Genomic DNA, 20,081 nt, shown 5'->3' on the forward strand with positions numbered 1-20,081 from the left:
CACAAAAGTGTCTGAGAAACTGGTCGATAGATTTATTACAGAACATATGACAATTAAAGAGACAAACCATTTGACATACAACATTAAATATTAGGTACGGTTAACATTTCTACTTCATTCCCGTCTCACTTTGAACGATCTATGTTCAGTAATGTCGCCCATACATAACAATCTAGTTTTATTTGTTCTTTTATGTGTGTGTGGGGGGATGCTTCTCTTAATGTGCATGTCGTGTGTCTGTGTGCGTGTGCGCGAGTGTATATAAGTATATATGTGTCTGTGTCTGTGTATGTGTGTAAGTATACGTTTATACACACACAGTTACGCACACACACACACACACGCATATTGTATATATACATGTACACAGGAACACTAATGTAGAGATATCTCATTTCATAGGCGCATGGCATAATGGTTTGTGTCTTGCAGACACGATGGCAATATCGTGGTTTCGATTCCAGACAGGTGTTCCTTGTGTTTTTCAGCTAAGCACTTCATTTCATGTTGCTTCAGTTAACTCGGCTCTAAAAAGGTAAGCTATCACATACACTCCTGTGGTTACGCGAAAGTGTATCAGAGTGTGTATATATGAGTATATGCATCTTTGTCTACCTGAAAAGATATATATATATAAATGTGCAGTTATTAAACTGTACGCATTATACTGAAGCCAGTTTTTTTCAACTGTTTCCTGTGATTTTCTTCTGCATTTTCCATTTTAAAAATTCTTCTGTCGTTTTTCTCACAACTTACCATTTGCTCGGCTACGATTCAGTTCCTGCTTTTTCAATGTCCTTTACGCTAGTGAAATATGTGAATAACTATGTTTTCTCTCCACCCCGTACTCCAGCAGCAACCCATCTCATGATCCCTGATGTTCATATATACCCTCTCCCTTTACATTTTCTGCTATCATTTTTTCTTTTCCTCTCTTTTCTTTTAGCTGTTTCTATCTTCCTTTCTTTTCTGTATCAAACATTTATATTAACATGTAATTTTAATAAGAGGTTTTTATAAATGCTTTTCATAAAAATGGTTGCATATGCGTTTGTTTGTTTCAGCTGCAGCTTCAATGCGTTTATCTGGTTGAATGTGTGCGCATTTATGCGCTCGTACGAGTGTGTGAGTGTGTGTATGTGTGTGTGTGTGTGTGTGTGTGAGAGAGAGAGAGAGAGAGAGAGAGAGAGAGAGAAAGAGGGAGAGAGAGAGAGAGAGAGAGAAAGAGAGAGGTTAAGAAGTTTGTTCTGAGAGTTTGGATTCGACGCCACGACGTGACTTCTTGGGAAGCTGTCATTCTCACTTCGATCCAATATGATCGGACGTTTGTCTGATAGACTCTACATGTATTTCAAAGGTCAATTAGGGTTACTCGTACTTTGAATGCTTAGACACGGTCCTAATAATTCAAGGAGCATATGGTACACACGATCACATAAATAAAAACTCATTGGTGATATTGACGGAGGTCCATTTATTTTATAACTAAATATATTTGTGAAAGAATGTACGTGGATGCATTCGTATATACTTGCGTTTATATATGTCTGAAACAAATGCAAACCTGTGCGTTTGCATGTACATAAATACACTCATGCCTGCTTGTATATGTTGACTTGTTTAATATGCTTCCATTCATAGACATAAATAGCTGTACACGCAGAAAAATAAATAAGAATGAGTGTGTGTAAAACTGCATATATGTAGATGTGTACGCATAGATATGTGGCTTTGTGCATATGAATGTATATGCATATGGTTTAGATATTGAACTCACTTATACAAATAAAGTAGAGAGCTAGGAAATGCTTGCAATATAATATATGCACATGAGTGCTTCCCTATACGCATACGTAGAGACACGCACGCATACATACATACATACATACATACATACATACATACATACATACATACAAAATGCCACACATAAATACACAGATATATACACACGCAGACTCAGACTCACAGATACAGACACACACACACTCACACACACACATATATATGCATATACATTGATGAGTGTGCATATACGTCTCAACATGGCCGCAGTCCAATCGCTGAAGTTAGTTGAAAACACTGGTAAATAAAAAAAGATATTTTTATTGAGAAATACGAAGTACGATTCAACAAATTATGCCAACATATTTAACAGATACATTCGCCAAACCTATAAAACAGTCTCTACCGAAATAATAAAAAAATATCGCGTGTCTAAAACAATCAATCAAATGTATACGTTCATCAACAGTAACGTGCCAATGTATAAATGTCAATCTTGCTTTATTTTCTTTATTCTATGATATACGCTGAATTACCAATATCAATATTTACTTTTGAAAATCCTGAAATTGTTAAAGCGGTAAAATTAATTTGAATAAATTTCTTAAGCGGCCCCAAGTGTATTTGATACGTCATTTTTTATGTTTCCAGTCTAGTGGGAAAACATCGATTCTCGTGTGTGAGTATCTATGTATTTTCTCTAATATTGTTACCTCTTTGAAGTCTTGATTTAAAGAAGGAGTGGATTTTCAGCAAAGATACAAAGCTGCAGCATTGGGATATAGATAAGAGAAACACATTCACATTTAAAACCATCGGCAAGATTTGTATATGTTTCCTGTTCCACCCCACAGATTGTATTTGTAATGTGCGTCTCGACTAGTTAATGAATTTTCTAAAAACTCTAGCTTTTCCAGTTTGTTACTTAGCATAAAAATCTCCAAGAATTATCATTGATATAAATGTGAATTTATAATCTGAGAATAGAAACTGGCCTTTCAAAACAGTTGACTGGAGTTATGCGCTTTTGCTTTTCAAAGACATGTACACTTCTTATTTCTTTATTGCCCACAAGGGGCTAAACACAGAGAGGATAAACAAGGACGGACAAGGGGATTAAGGCTATTACATCGACCCCAGTGCGTAACTGGTACTTAATTCAGCGACCCCGAAAGGATGAATGGCACAGTCGACCTCGGCGGAATTTAAACTCAGAACGTAACGGCAGACGAAATACTGCTAAGCATTTCGCCCGGCGGGGTAACGTTTCTGCCAGCTCCCCGCCTTACCCTTTGCAGAGTAACTGACGTTTGTGACGGTATAAACATTTTATTGCACATGGTGAAAGTTTTGAAGAGAATGTTCCATTTATATTCCTTGTCTTGACGTTCTTCTATGTTTTCAGTAACAAGAGGAATCTGTATATTGATCACAAGTCAGTGGTTGTATATTCTTTTAGCAACAATGCCTCAGAAGAAAAATTTCACTTGTGACTTCTTTATATTTGTAGTTAAACATTTATTCACGATAAACTGCAGTGAAAAGCCATTGAAAATTTCAAATATCTGTTACGTCATATGTAAACAAACAAGTTTGTTTTTGAGGCGTTGAAATGTATTGTAGAACAAGTATAAAGATATATTTTTTTCAATACGTAAATACCGATCAGTATATATAAAGCATAAAATCCTTTTAAAGAGCAGAAAAATTTGCCGGCAAAATATTTCTGCTCTTGAAAAGAATTTTATCCTTTACATATTCTTTTTTTTTTTTTTTCATTTGCTCGCTTTCAGCTTTGTGTTTGAGTGAAAACTTAAGGTTTGGCCATTGTAACTGGTATGTTAGCGTGACGATACTGTCTGTTAGTACCCTTAATTATTAATACACACACACACACGCACACACACACACACACACACACACACACACACACACACACACACACACACACACACACACACACATATATATATATTATATTATATTATATTATATTTATCTTATGATATTTACTTTACTTTCTATTATACTCATTTATTGTGCTTTTAATTATTAATTTTTCTATATGTGATAGTGGATTTTCATCGATGAGTTCTTGAAAATAGGTTATTTTCCCTAAAACTATATATTTTATATATATATATATATATATATATATATATATATATATATATATATATATATATATATATATATATATATATATATATATATATATATATATATAAGCGTAATAGTTTGAATAGAGGCATGTTTGACACTTTGAGTTAATTAGGATATATCAAAGAAGTTGTTTCGCTATTAATCCGGTTCACAATATATCAGATATTATCATTGAGTGAGATTCTGACCACCATCAAGACGACGATGACGATAATGACAGCGACGACGCCGACCATCGGTACAGAACCAAGCAGCGATATTCTTAGTACCAGCTGTGGAAGAAAAGCAATAAATTACACTTGTTTATTCATTGCGGCTCGGTTGCCAAGTAACCAGTCTCATAGTTTAATTAACCCATTAAAACAGCTCTTACTTGTAATGTTGTCATTCTTTAAGTCCTACCATCAAAGGCATTCCAGTAATGGCTAAGTTTTACTTGTTTTCGGCATAGTATATCTCAGATTTGGGTGTTTTTTTTTTTTATATTGGGACGAATGAGCATAATTTGAGTGAGAATCGGTTGCTACTGTACACAAGTGAAACAGTGATAAAATTTTAGAAATGCTTTCAGGTTATTGATGAACAGGACAAGCATATATCACCGGCAAGAATTTTTATGTAAATCATATTGATTATCATACAGGGTATCATAGATTGAAATAAAGTGGAATAATCATAGTTCGTGACTGGACAGCATCTCTATCCCTCAGAGAGTTATTTTCTTGCCGATTACCCTACATCAGTGGTTCTCAATTGGGGTCCACATCGCCATTGGGTGTCCACATATGATTTTGCTGTTACAGTTTACGTACATGGGTATACTTCTAAATAGTTCAACCATTTTTAAATACAATTCCTAATAATATTTTAATTCTAAATATATAATGGTACTTTTTTTAAAGTCCCAATATATATGGAGGTTAATCTTTATTACTTGATATGAAAACTTAACATTAATGAATATATGTATATACATATATATATACATATATAAATACTCATACCGGTACACCTACAAATATGCGTGTACATACATGTATAGGGCACTCATACACATATATACATACTGACGTAATTAACAGAATTTCTCATTAAAACACTGAACATTAATACATCAACCCAGAATGAAAAGGCTTTTCATCAGAAGTTTGTTCCATTTGTGAGTATCCACTTAACACTCGTAGAAAATAAAAAGTCAATCGATTCATTGTGAGGTAGAACAAAAATCTAATATTAAATATTGCCTGAATTTTCGGAAGAAATAATCCTCAGTCAACCAGAATACCATAATCTATTCTATACACGTACTCTCAAAATTAGTTACATCTGAGAAAAACATGGCGGCAACGTAATGGAAACAAATCCAAAACGAGGGCCGCACAGAGAAGCACCTATTAAATACTGGAAAAATGAATATTTCTGTTAGCTAATCTTCAGCCTTACTACAATTACATCACTAAGCGTGTAGCTGTAGGTAAATGTGTTTAGCATTTTACAAACAACTTAATTATTAGCTTTAACCACTGAAGGAGTTTCCACGTAATATGCCTAATTTAATAAATGTGCGTCGAAAACGAGACATATTTTCGTGTCTGGAGACAGTTGGTGTGGTAATACCAAGATTATGAGGTCTTCCTGATTGATGCAAAATTAAAATAGAAGTCAAATAAAACGCATTGTTACGCACAACCTATTATGTACAGACTGCTCTCTATAGCCATCTATTAATCACACTGTGTCATAAAGATACTATCTTGTATAACCTACTATATGCACACAAGGACACTGTTATACAGAATGTTATATAAATTCTCTTATTTAGAACTTCTGTTTTACACTGTTATATAGACTCTGTTGTATACAAGTTGTTATATACCCTCTGTTAATTAGAAGTAGCCATATGCAACCGACTGTATACAACCTTTTGTATTGAATCAGTTATATAGAACCAGTTGTACTGAGCATATTATATATACACACGACTTTATATAAATGATTAATAAAAATTTCTATGCATATTATTATAGACAAGCAGTTGTGTACAAACTGTTGAATCCATACTTTCGCTTGGAATCTGTTACATGCTGTTGTATACCAAATATTATGCTCAACTTATTCGCACATTTTATATAGGCGCTATTTTTTTACAACCTGCCATATAATATGCATTTATCTATTACTTCTCTACAACATAATATCACGAAATAGGACAATCTTCTCTCAGAAGGAATGCGATGGCATAATAAAATCTTTATTGGAAGAACGAGTTTTCGGTTTCTGTTCAAATTAATGTTGTCAAGAATTTACTGGCCAAGAAAGGCAATTTTGTACCGCCTTCATTTAAATAATTTAAACATAACGTCAGTATAAAGCCGAATCTCTGTATTGCTGAATTTTTTCTCATATCTAACAATTCAGTTGAAGATACAAAACGCTATGGGAATAATTGAAACGTAGTAATTCATATATTTCTTTCCGAACAACATAGGATGTAATCATAAAGGGAAAGGATGTCCAACGTTTACCATCTTAACACTGCAGCAAGGGATCTGGAGAACTTTAGTGACGCCAGGTTTGCAATAAAAGTATTTACACTTGGAGAATACTATCACCATCTTTATATATATAATATATTATGTTTTCCCAGCATTAATATACATAAATCAAGATACTATTTTGAGAAGAAAACGCTATCGTAACTGATATTTAAGTTTCATAATAGTATAATAATTTGTGATGATTTACTGTTTTCGAGTTCACAATCAGTTGGTGGAACACTTGATACCCTGTCATTGATACAAATAATCTAAAACAAAGCTATTAATATTCAGCTCTAAAGTGGTTTCAACAAGCGATTTATAAAGTTATATAAGATTTCGTGGAATTGAAAATATTCTGATACAGTGAGACTACACTGCATTACAGCATTTTTGTATATAAGTTAGTTCGATATACGTACATCACAAATACTAACGAAAATGGTATGGTGTCATTTAGTGAACCTAGTCAGGGGTTAGAAATATTTCATCTCTTAACAACCTACACTGCAAGAAAAAAACAATGTCTAGCCCTTATCGTCAACAAAAGTAACACATGTCCTGATAGTTACTGGGTGTCAGTGGAATGGGGGTATTTAAGGCACAGGTGTTAGTTCGAACTCCTAAAATTTCTCTCAGTTTCAGAATGTTTAATTTTACAAATGCGTTTTACGACATTTCTCAAGATGTTTTTCAAAATTTCATATGAAACCAAATACCAAGGCTTTCAGATGTATTTCTCGAGGCACGGTTTCAATCTACAGTTGAAAACACTTTGTTTTAAACTTTATTTCCTCTTTCACCTTATAACATGAATGTATACATATATACATAACTATATGCAACAAGAAATACAAGTATACTCCATACACACACGTATATATACATCCACATACTTACGTACACACACACACACACACATGCATATATATCCCTTGATATATTATTTTAAAGAAAGCAATACATGCAATCGATCTTTTACGCTTTACGTTTCAAAACTGTTTCTTTTCGTCTGTACCACTTGTCCTCAGCAAAGACAATAAGTATTATGCTCCTTATTCCAGTACCAATCTCTCTTTCTCTTTCTTGCTTTCTCTCTTCACACTTATGTATTGACACAGTGATTCAAACCCCAAAACGCACAAGAAAAAAACATATACATGTACACCCATACGCATACGCATACATATGTATACACATACAACCGTACACACAAATATATATGTATGTGCGTATGTAATCACGCGTGTGTGTGTGTGTGTGTGTGTGTGTGTGTGTGTGTGTGTGTGTGTGTGTGTGTCCATGTACCCAGCAATTTTTCCAAACATTCCATTTACAGCTGTAAGATCAATAGAAAACATTATTTTGTACAAAGGTATGAATGAAAGAAATTCTTTTACATACATCACCACACACATAAACTCGTGCGCCCACACACACACATGCACACGCAATCACACAAACACAGACATGCATAAGCGACATGCCTCATAAATCTTACGTATACGATGTAAAACAATAGAAACAAGAATATAGGGAAGTTGTAAAATAGGCGTCTTCAGAAGCTCCTTCCTTGGAATCCTTATTGTTTGTACTTTTTTGGTTCATTATATTGTTGTTATAAGGCGGATGAACGTATCTTTGTGAATAGAATTATAATAGTATTAGGATATATTCTTCGGAGAAGAGATTATTGTTGAGAAATATTGAAGATGTAAACAACAAACAACTTCAAAATCATTATCAACAACAACAACAACAACAACAACAACAAAAATCATTATCGACAACAACAACGGTAAGAAGAGAATACTGTTATCAATAATAACAACAACACGAACAGCAACAATTATTGCAACTCACGGCTTCTATGAAACTACGAAGAACAACAACAATACGGTAAATAAACAAAATGGACTGCAAGTGTATTAATAATACAACAACATTAATAGACAGAGGCGAAAATATTTGGTTATATAATATTATTACAGCTTATGTATATACATAGACACACATTTACATGCACATAGGCAGAAACATAGTTATATGCATGAGAATATCTATGTGTGTGTATACGTGTATGTGTGTGTGTGTATCATACAGTTTGAAAGGGAAATAAAATATCTCAAGACAAAGAAACATTGACATCAGGAAGAACATGACAACCTCCACCACCATCACCATCACCACCACCATCATAATCATCATCGTCGTCGTCGTCGTCATCATCATCATCATCATTATCATCTTCATTATGAATATTGTTGTCAACACAGTTATTGCCACTGCACCAAACACCACCACTGACAGTACCATCTCCTACCGCAGTACATCACCTATCTCCACCATTACAACTACTATTACTATTCTCACTAACATCACACCTACCATTTCCAGCAATACAAAATTCCTATTCACCAAATATTCTCGATAGTAAAATAAAATGACAACAAATACTTCAACACAAAAAAATTATTGGACAATATTTCAATATTGTACAGTTATAGATATTGGCTGGATGTCATGTTTAGAACGTCTCTCTACTCTCTCTCTCTCTCTCTCTCTCTCTCACACACACACACACACACGCACGCACACACTATCTCACTATATATATATATATATATATATATATATATATATATATATAACAAATAGTAAATGAGTATATGCATATATACGTACAGGTATGTGCATACCAACATCCACCTGTATGTATAGGTGCATATCTGGGTACAGGACATTGTAAACAAAACGTAGACGAGAAAACACACAAGCCACATAGAGAACATACTTCTTCATCAGCTACCCACGTTTTAACACCGGCGTTTCAAATATACATATATACATAACAAGGGTTTTCCCTTCGTTAGACGATATATAAGGATTCGACAATTTCTTACCGAACAACCACACAGATGATTTGCTTACAGTGATCAAATTTTTTGTGTAGACATAAGGTCACTCCTTTCGTCAGATCAACATTACCTGCACAGGTAATCGTGAATGCCGCACCTTAACTACTTAGTCATGCATTTATATATACAACACTGAGATGAAAAGTTCCTCTAACTATGAAGCAGTGATGCTACAGCTGTGAAACCTTCCATATATTAATTTCAGCACTTCTTATTCATTACTGAAAATTTTCTTTTCAGATAAACTGACAGCTGATTGTCCAAAGAAAACTTCAAATGTAACTCGTAGACACTTCTCTTGAAAATGAGAAAATTTGGCCTCATGATGCTATCAAGTAACTTCAGAAAAAGAATTCAGCCCCAATGTTATTCATGCCGACATGGTTGCTATCTCACGAGATGACTCTCCAGCTTTATCATCTGTGGAAAAGTGAAGAGCTGAATTAAGGAGGGGAAGGGAGGGTCTTGAATATGACTGACGGTTTGGACGTCCTGCAACTGCCACCATCAAAGAAATACAAGATGATAGATGACAGGTGATTGACAATAAATCAAATAACCAATGCTATTAGCATATCCTGTGAAAAAGTCGAGAATATTATACACAATGAATTTATTATGACGAATATTTCTGCTCGGTGAGTGTCACGTCTGAATTATATTTTTCGACTTAAAATAACTTTTGATGAAAGCAGAATGTTCTACATTTTACTTTAACATAACTGAGAGAAAATTGTGAAATTTTTTCTAGAGTTTTGAATTATTCTTGATGAAAGAAAACAACATTCTGCAGTGCCATTGATGACTGATGTTTGCGTATATCTTATTTCATTATTAATGAAACCTAACTCACGTCCGATTTTTACTAACTATTTAAGATTATGTAAAGAAAGTAGGAGGGTGGGGGATGTCTCTCAGTTATATGTCTCTGTAAGTTTCTTTCATTCAATATTTAGAATCTAATACTCGATACTTATCTGAACATAAGAGTTGCTTATTCATATTGTAACAATGTGCAATGAAAATAAAACATTAAACTACACCTTCTATTCGAAGATGTGTCTTTAAGAAGGTTTATGCTTATTAACTTAACCGGTTTCAAAATTTCATGTTTATAAAAACTAGCGTGTGATAGAGTGACGTAAAACATTATAGCAAATGTCTCGACTTAGTGCGCAGTTTGAAAATGCGCTGCTTTTTATGGAGAAATTATAGGGGACATTGCTAAATTTTGCCATATCATAATATCAATTCGATTGGCTGCAGATATTCACGAGTTCAGGCACAAAATATTGTGTACATACATACACATACTTGAACACGTATACTTCAATGGGATTGTCTTTCATGTTAGTTTAAGTAGAGCGCTATTTCGTATTATTGAATTTGATTTTTAAAAAAACATGAAATATAAGGCTTATGACAGTGTGGTGAGTGCAATCGTCAAAATTGTGGCACCGTCAGGAAACTTGGTAAACTGCGAATGGATAATATATTCACATAAATATATTCACATAATATATTCACATAATATATTCACATAATATATTCACATAATATATTCACATAAACTTGGGAAGATTTTCTTTGGCACTCAGCTGGAGGTGCATATGGCTCCTCATATAATGTTATGGAATAATGGTTTTATAAAACAACCAAGAGAAACCTCGAATTCATTCACCTAAACAAACACCCTTGAGAAACACGAAACGAAGTCAGCAACAACCTATTTAAGGAAACACTAGATGAGGCATAGAAATGAAAACACTAAGAAGTTAATTCAACCGAGAGACAAAATTGAAACAGCAGAACTGAGTAAACAGAGAAATAGAAAACAATAAGAGGACTTTAAAACACATTGCGTAAATATCATAGAGACAACATTTCAACAAGACGAAGAACTTACATCTGCTAAAAAATATATGAAAGAAAGAGTAGTCCGAAACCAGAAAATTAAAAGGTGGAACCGTCAAGAAATGTAGAAATAGTAATATAGATATAGCCATAGAGTGATATTGAAAGTTTTATTTCAGTAATAGAAATAACAATGACTTTATAGACAACAGACTAAGCCGCAACACCATTAAACGGACGTTACAAATATTGCACACAATGTCTTAAAGAAGCAGTATAAACTGTCGAAAAATGACTTGCTAAACGTTTCACAAAATGACTCAAGCAGAACAACCTCGAAAATTATCCAGCCTGAAGTCTCCTTAATACCATATATAAATTATTCGGAAAGATTATAACAAAATTTGATAAACAATAGGAACAAAATAACCCCGCTAGTGAACAAATGGATTTTGTTTTTCCTCCATAAACTACCTACGTCTCGAAATATCAAAGAAATATAATGACCACCAACCCTGCATATTTTAAAAATCTACAAGCATTGCTGCATATACACCAGTAGTGAGGAAAACCATTATAAGTATCCTAACATACATCCTTCATCAGACTATACAAATACGAGACAAAGAGGTAATCTTACCTCTAAAATTTTCATAGATTGCCTATAATTTAAAAAAAAATCCTATACTAGCATGAAGAAGAAATGAGAATTAACATTATTAGCGCACTTTACCCACACCTTCAATTTGTTTAAGCAAAACTTTAAACATCTAAATGCAGAAAGAAAGGCTGTAGGACTAAAAAGCAGCATAAAAATATAAAACTAAAACGATATAGTGCTAGATAAAACAGACCCAAATAGTATCGGATAATAAAGTTGAAGATATATTTAAAGAGTAAAGAGCTGTGAACACCTTATTTAACATATTGTAATTGTCAGTAAAAAATAATGAAATTCAATAACATTGATAAAAAGCTATCAATGTTAAAACGTTCTTCTTTCTGTAGATACTATTTGGTAAATGATAATATTTGATACATACAGACATAAATTCGTGGATGATTTAAAATCCACTCCGTACATATTTACAGCGCCGAAAAAACAGCTGGAATTAATTACAATATTTTTCTCTGATATAGACAAGGATTTCCGCCAAAAGAAATGATTATATTAACAATTGGACGGGGGAAAAAGGCTCTCCCCGCAACCCGTCAATGGCTTCTCTGACTCTCCTCTTCTATAAAACGAGTGCTACCTAGATATTGATGAAAATATATCAAACTAAAGTACTTTACAACAAAAGCAACTTACGACTAAAGAATTCAAAGTACTACCATTAATTCCAGTTTTGTACTTAATGTATTATGCTCCGCGACAAATTTATTTGCCCGAGAATTTCAGTTTACATTTTCTTGAAGGTAAATCCTTCAATTATATACACATGGATAAACAGTATATGCAGGTGTACTGATTGCGGTACCAGCTCGTTTGTATTAATCTCTCTTCTCTAATGCATCCGCACACACAGAGAAACAATATAAAATATTGTACATTATAAATTGTAAAATACATATATGCATGTATATATATATATATATATATATATATATATATATATATATATATATATATATATATATATATATATATATATATATATATATATATATATATATATATATATATATATATATATATATATATATATATATATATATATACATATACATATATATATATATATATATGTATACATGCATTTATATGCATGTGTGAATACATATATATATTCATATATATGTACGCACACACATACACTCACATATGTATATATGTATGTGTTTAACTTTCTTTTATGTCCTGTACCCATATATGCACGTGTGTATACATATAAATGTAGGTATGTACATATATATATATATATATATATATATATATATATATATATATATATATATATATATATATATATATATATATGGATATATGCATATATTTCTATAATATTTATATAATATATATATATATATGCAGAAAGAAGAGGGATCAACGCATTCACTTACATGCACACGCATACAAGCATTTATTTATGTGTGTGAATCGATAAATGTGACATATAAATTTTGTTACCCATGTATGCACGTAACTGTAAAAGGAATCATCTCATATACATGCATATGTATGTATATATATATACGTATACATGTATATTTATATGAACATATACGTTTGCATACACACACAAATATATATATATATATATATATATATATATATATAGATATATATATATATATATATATATATATATATATATATGTATATATACGTACACACCCACACAATTATATGTACACACGCATATGTGTAAGCTGTATACACACGACACACACTTTCACTGAAGCCTACTTAAAATTGGTAGATTTTTTCAGCATTTCCTTCTTCAGCTTTCTCCACCAACCTTTTTGTCACTGTCTAAATACATCATAAAATTCCATTTTCTCTCTTAGAATATATCAGAAGTAGGTGAAATACTAACTTATGGAATATATGTTTGAATAAAACACTAGGATTTCTGAAAAGAAAATTGCCATGAAAAATCCAAATGGAAGTATAGACATAAATATCGTTAACACTCCTGCTGGGTCCCTTGTCTCTAAACACTTTCTTGCATCTACTTCGATTTGTTTTTAAGTAGAAGATTCAGAAATTGATAAAATTATATCGGCTTTGATGAATGTGTATACAAAATTCACAAACAGACGCCGATATACATTTATCAATATGTTTGTGTGTTTCTATATGCTTGCTTTTTGCAAAAAACATTTTTTGTTGATATAATCGTATATTTGTGTATTTCCCAATTTTATTTAAAATGAGACACGATTGTGTGTATTTGAACATGAGCGTATGTGTGTGCCCGCACGTACATACTTTATATGCACACGCATGTGTGTGTATGGTGTTTGTATAAATATGTATGTATGGTTTCTATCATATGTTTCTTCTTAAATTTCTCACCAAGAGAAATAGCAGGTATTCAATTCAGAAACCAGACACTTTTATTAGAATTTATCAATTTGATAAAAACATACACACACGTACACGTACACATACTCACACGCACACACACATACATACACACATACACAGGCAAACACACGCATACGGGTGGGTGTCTGTGTGTATATGTGCGTATGTATGCATATATGTGTACGTACACACGCACACATATTATATATATATATATATTATGTACGTATAGACATACATATGCGTATAAACACCTACACACACACACACACATATATATATATGCATCTGCACAAATGTATTTTGTTATGTGTACACAGGCTCATGCAGACACACACACACGAGCACACACACAAATGCACACAAACACGCACACACACATGCGCGCATACACACATACTCGCACACACACATGCACGGATACACGCATGCAGGCACGAAGGCACAAACACGCACACACCCACACACAAACACATTCACAGAGACAGTGGTTTATACATAACGTGTATTCACTTACTAGCATGCCTATAAATATTGCAATCTATTTAGTGTGAACCAAACTGCTGAAATAGTTCACTTACCATCATAGTTCAAGTACGTCTTTCTAAATATGCTTTCACAGTAAATGTAAGTTTATATCCGAGTTCTTTCGGCGTTTGAAAAACATGCTTCTCAAAATTGCCACTGAGAGTTATATAACTTAGAGCCCCAATAATAATACTATACATCTATAAGTCTTAGTCAGTAAGACATAGGTGTTTCCTCTTTCACGAATATTTAAGATTATCTTCACATTTGAATGGATTAATGTAATTTACCGCTACCCACGATACACTCCTTCACATCCCTGATCGTTCTACCAGCATTCTTTTACAACACTGTCGAGTATGAGGTCTGTCTTACTAATTTCTTATAGTTTGATCTTTAAGTGATTCCTATCAATGATCTGCAATGTAAAGTACTTTGGCTGCTACCCTGCAATTATATGTAATGATAGCCTGAACAGGATAATATACCCCTATTTTGCAGAAAAAAGTGTAGGCGGCCAGCAAGGAGACTCGAACTCACCTCCCCCACCACCGTGATTACGCGTCGCGGTGCTCTAGACGCGACGTGTTATCACGGAGGTGTGAGTTCGAGCTTCATAGCTGGCCGCCTACACTTTCTTCTGCAAAATAGGAGCGTCTTATCCTGTTCAGGCTATATTATTAGCATTATCCTGCATTTGAGAATTTAATATCACTTCTTTAACGCTTCTAAAAGCAAACTTCGTTTGTCTGTTTATGTTCATCGTAATTTGAATATGTAATGATATTTTCGGACAGCTGCTTATCTACAGTAATACACACGTACGGTATTAACTCTTCTGAGACGATAGCACTGATTGTTATACTTCAATGTTTCAACTAGATCCCTTTCCAATCTGTGAATCAATCCTATAGAGTATTTTATTATTACTTGTTTGTGGATTGCAAATAAATAGAACCTACTATAAATAGAACCTACTATATGAGAACTGATATACCGGTTGTTCGTCCATTAGAGACTACTTTAGTTACCTACGTTACTGTTTCTCACCAAAATTTACTAACAGCATAGGCATACCTAACAGTCTGCTGATCAGCAGAAATGCATTAATCTCACATTTTTCTGCTCTTGCGTAGTGCAAATTCTCTTGGACTGTATCCTTGATCACCACTCGGGGAATACTTTCTGAGATGCTCCTTTCGAACCCTTTATTTGCCGCGTATTTTTCAGACTTGCTTCAGTGTTGCACTTCAATGCTTTGTGTCTAAGAACTTATGATATTACATTAGAAATATGCTTGAAATATTGTTGAAAAAACTCTGCTTCTTTGATATTGTTTTCGACAGACTCAATATGTATGTACGTATGTATGTATGTATGTATGTATGTATGTATGTATGTATGTATGTATGTATGTACGTATGTATATATATGTATGTATGTATGTATGTATGTATGCATGTATGTATGCATGTTGTATGTATGTATGTTTTGAGAAGCCTAACTTCTTACGATCGGTACTTAGCAGTGTGTTACATATACCAATGCCCCAATAATTACTGGTATAATCCCGAACCTGTAATCTGGATAAAGTAACTGTAGGTTTCTCAAAAGTTCAATTGAGTTTTTTTTTCACTGATCTTTAGCTTAATGGTAACATTGGGAGGGCAGCTAGTTTCTGCTTCTGTCTACACCTTCTCTTCTCTGTCCCAAACCAATATGTCAGGTATTTTATGTTTATGTATTAGGTACGTAGGTAGTTAGACAGTTATGTAAGTAGATATATATAGTAGATATTCATATAGGTATGAATGTATGTAAGTTTGTATATTTGTCTTCATGTGTGCCTGCTGGTATATAACAGGAGATTCACATCTACCTGACCATTTTCAGGTATGTCTCTATACATAATCTAATCTAACAGACGTATTAATAAAATTCATTGAAGCCAAGACTATTCCGTCAATGAATATATTCTGGACTTCATTACCAAATATAGTTTTTGCAGACCCTACTTTTGTTGTTGAGAGGAATTTAGCTGATCGGCCTATCATGTTGTGCGACCGTGATAGAAGCTTTAGAACTGGCTTGTATTCATAATGGTTTCTGATCTAAGCACAAAGCCGATAATTTTGACAGGTGGCGATTAGGTGATACCATGAAACCAGTGCTTCACTAGCACTATATTTTCTCGACCCCGGAAGGATGAAGGACAAAATTAATCTCGGTGAGATTCAATCTTAGAACGTAACGAACCGGAAGAAATACCGCATGAAATTTTTTCCCCAACTTTCAGCAATACTGCGAATTCGAAACCTTTAAATAAAATCAAAAGGAATGGCCTTTAAACAAAATCAGCATGATGGGGCTAACTCCTTCATAACACTTGGTGTCAATACACTTGAAAGTGATAGACACTTGAGACAATTAGCTTCCAATCCCATCCAGGAGTGATGGATGGGTTTGGATGCATATTACTATTGCACCATAGTTGTGGTTTATCAACACCTCGTACGTGAACGAACCGGGAACGAATCGAATCATCAGTCTATGATTATATACAAACAGTGTTTTAACACCCATCGTTATGAGGGAGTTATTCCCAACGCGCTACTTGCTGCGTACTGATCAACAAGCAAAACACATACGCTAAGTATGTGCGGCCGATAATGTTTACATTACAACACTAGCGTTGCATTCATTTCGTAATTGAATCAGGAAAAATGTATCATGTTGTTGAATGGAAGAGAATGTTTCACATGTGGTTCCGTGGTGTCGTAGATGTATCTGAACCGTGAGGAAGAGATATAATGAAATATAATGTTGTTGCTGTAGCGTTCTGGCATGTTGCAGATGTATCTGTACTGTATAAGAGAATAAGGTTTTTAGTAGTAATGTAGTAATGTTCTAGTGTTTTCCAGATGTACTTGAAATGACTGAGAGGGTAGATATTATTATTAGGATGATGTTGTAGCAGTGTTCGGTATGTTGTAGATGTATCTTGAGTGAGTTAGTGTTGTTAGGATGGTATTCTAGTAGTGTTATAGTGCGTTATAAAGTGTCTGTACAAAACATAGTAGAGACAATGTTAAGATGAACTGAAAGATAAGACATAGTTTTGACAGGCTTGTGTTTTAATAGTAATCAGGTTTCGTGTATAGGTATCAAGATAGAATAGGTGAGATAGTGCTAACAGTAATATCGAATGAAATAGTAAATGTAACTCTAATTGGGAGTGAGAGATTCGTATTGCTATCTTGGTGTTGTGGTAGTGATCAACATTTTAGATGCACTTAAATTAATATAAGAGAAAATGTTTTTAGGATTATATTATATTGGTGTAATGTTATGTGTAGCAGAGTTTGCAGTTCCAAAATATAAGCGTATGAGTTACAAGTTGGCTAGGTAGACATCTTGAAGAATATGTCAGTTCTCAGAATAAGTTATCGTACTTCGCTTGTAACATTAAATAATGGTTGGCAACATTGTGTTGCGTATTTGGTGTGGCGAATATAGAATTTTTATTATGATACTACGTTTGTTTTTTTCTTCAGTAAGTCTAGTTTTATAATCCCCCGGGTTCTCTGTGAATAGTACCAGTTATATATACTGTTGTCAAGTCAATCAAGTTTACACCTCTTCTTTAGTTTCTAAGAAAATAATATTTCACAATACCTGGCCATATGAATATTTAATGTTAGCCCGTGAATATATGCATTATGTATTCAAAACTTTCTAGATATTTCCAGGTGGAATAAAACTGTCTTACATTCAATCAACTTAATGCTTCCGTTGCTAAACACTAAATAGATTAATTCCAGTTTAAAAATGATGAATGACACTGTGTCCGCTGTCAACAGTTCACTTATATTTTATGTTTACATTCCAAGAGTAAGACATAAAAAAGACAAAAAGAAAGAAAAGAGAAACGGAAGAAATAAGGTAATACCGAAGGAAAAATGGAAACTAAGTGCAATAAAATTCAAATTTCGTTCTCTAGCAATATGACAATTTGTCTAAGGGTCAAGAAATGGGGCGAACACCATAGAAACTATATATTTCAACCAATATTTCTTTTGTTACGTTGAAGTTAACTTTGGCATGAATTGAATGTTTGATGTATTATGTAAGAATCGGTATTGTCATTTTGATTTTCGTCGCGTAAATGGAAGAGCCACAGAGTTTTAAGAATTTATAACATTTGCACTCAACTCAGAAACATTGAAACATGCTTCAATGATTGGTAATTATTATCATCGACTTTTACTATCCCTTGACGCCTCCATGAAGTTTAGAAAATAAGCTTTCAAAAGTATTATATAATCTCTTAAAAATACTTTCAACTACTTTAGTTGAGATGAACCTTTAACCTTAGCAACAGTTTCTTCAAAAGTAAATGACAGTCTCCTAAAACATTTTTAAGAGATTTTAAATTGTTCATTCTTGTGTGTGAGGTTTCAATTTTGGCACTTTACACCAAATTTGACACTCGTCCATTTCCCGTTCGCTGGAAGGGGGTATCAGAAGTATGTCATTATGTTTAATTTTCCACATGTCCTACTTCTAAATAATTGGGAGACGAGACATTTGAAATGATTTTACTCGGAGAGAAAACAATATCATTTGATTGTCGTTGTAAAATCATGTATATAAAACAGCGTTAAAGAAGTTCAATGGCTGTGCAGTAAGATAACTTAAGTTCTAATATTTAGGCTCTCTAGGGGATAACATATTGAAACATCCATTGTAATTTCCTAAGCGGAATAAACACAGTAATTACGACTTCAGGAAAGGCGTTGAGCTGGCAGAATTATTAGCACGCCGTACAAAACAGGAAGCGGCATTTCATCCATCTTTACGTCCTGAGTTCAAACTGCACTGCGCTTGACTTTGCCTTTCAACCTTTCAGGTATCATATGAGCACTACTGGTGTCGATGCAAATGATGAGCTCTCCCGCCCAAAATTTCAAACCTCGTGTACATAATATATATGTGATAGAAATAATTAATTAGGACAACAGAAGTAATAAAAGGAATAGACTACGTCGAAAACAATGGAGATATACATTCAGATCATAGGAAAATTACACAGAATTTTATTGGTAAGAAAAGATTCTCAATTTCAGCAATAAAATATAATATTGTGAGTTCAGTGTCTTTCTCAATGACTACATAGCTCTGAACGGAAACTAGATTACATTCTGGTAATCGCGAAATCGGTCGATACATAGTTGAGTTGTTTAAAAGAAAATTGGTTTCTTT

The 20,081-nt window shown here is 33.4% G+C and overlaps 1 long non-coding RNA gene across 5 annotated transcripts in view; it reads left to right on the forward strand.

Annotated features, from left to right (window-relative positions):
• The first annotated feature begins 310 nt into the window (after nucleotides 1-310).
• LOC128248892 (uncharacterized) overlaps nucleotides 311-20,081 on the forward strand; it is a 147,079-nt gene continuing 127,308 nt past the window's right edge. For 2 of the 5 annotated variants that reach the window (XR_008265039.1, XR_016243388.1), the window contains exon 1: nucleotides 311-535. This is a non-coding gene — a long non-coding RNA (uncharacterized LOC128248892). Of the gene's footprint in view, nucleotides 536-9,643; nucleotides 10,446-20,081 lie in introns of those variants that run through there. The other 3 variants (XR_008265037.2, XR_016243387.1, XR_016243386.1) reach the window with 3 other exon arrangements.

This window comes from Octopus bimaculoides, chromosome 10 (genome assembly GCF_046866305.1).
Source record: "Octopus bimaculoides isolate indiv1 chromosome 10, ASM4686630v1, whole genome shotgun sequence".
Classification (NCBI taxonomy): Eukaryota; Metazoa; Mollusca; class Cephalopoda; order Octopoda; family Octopodidae; genus Octopus; species Octopus bimaculoides.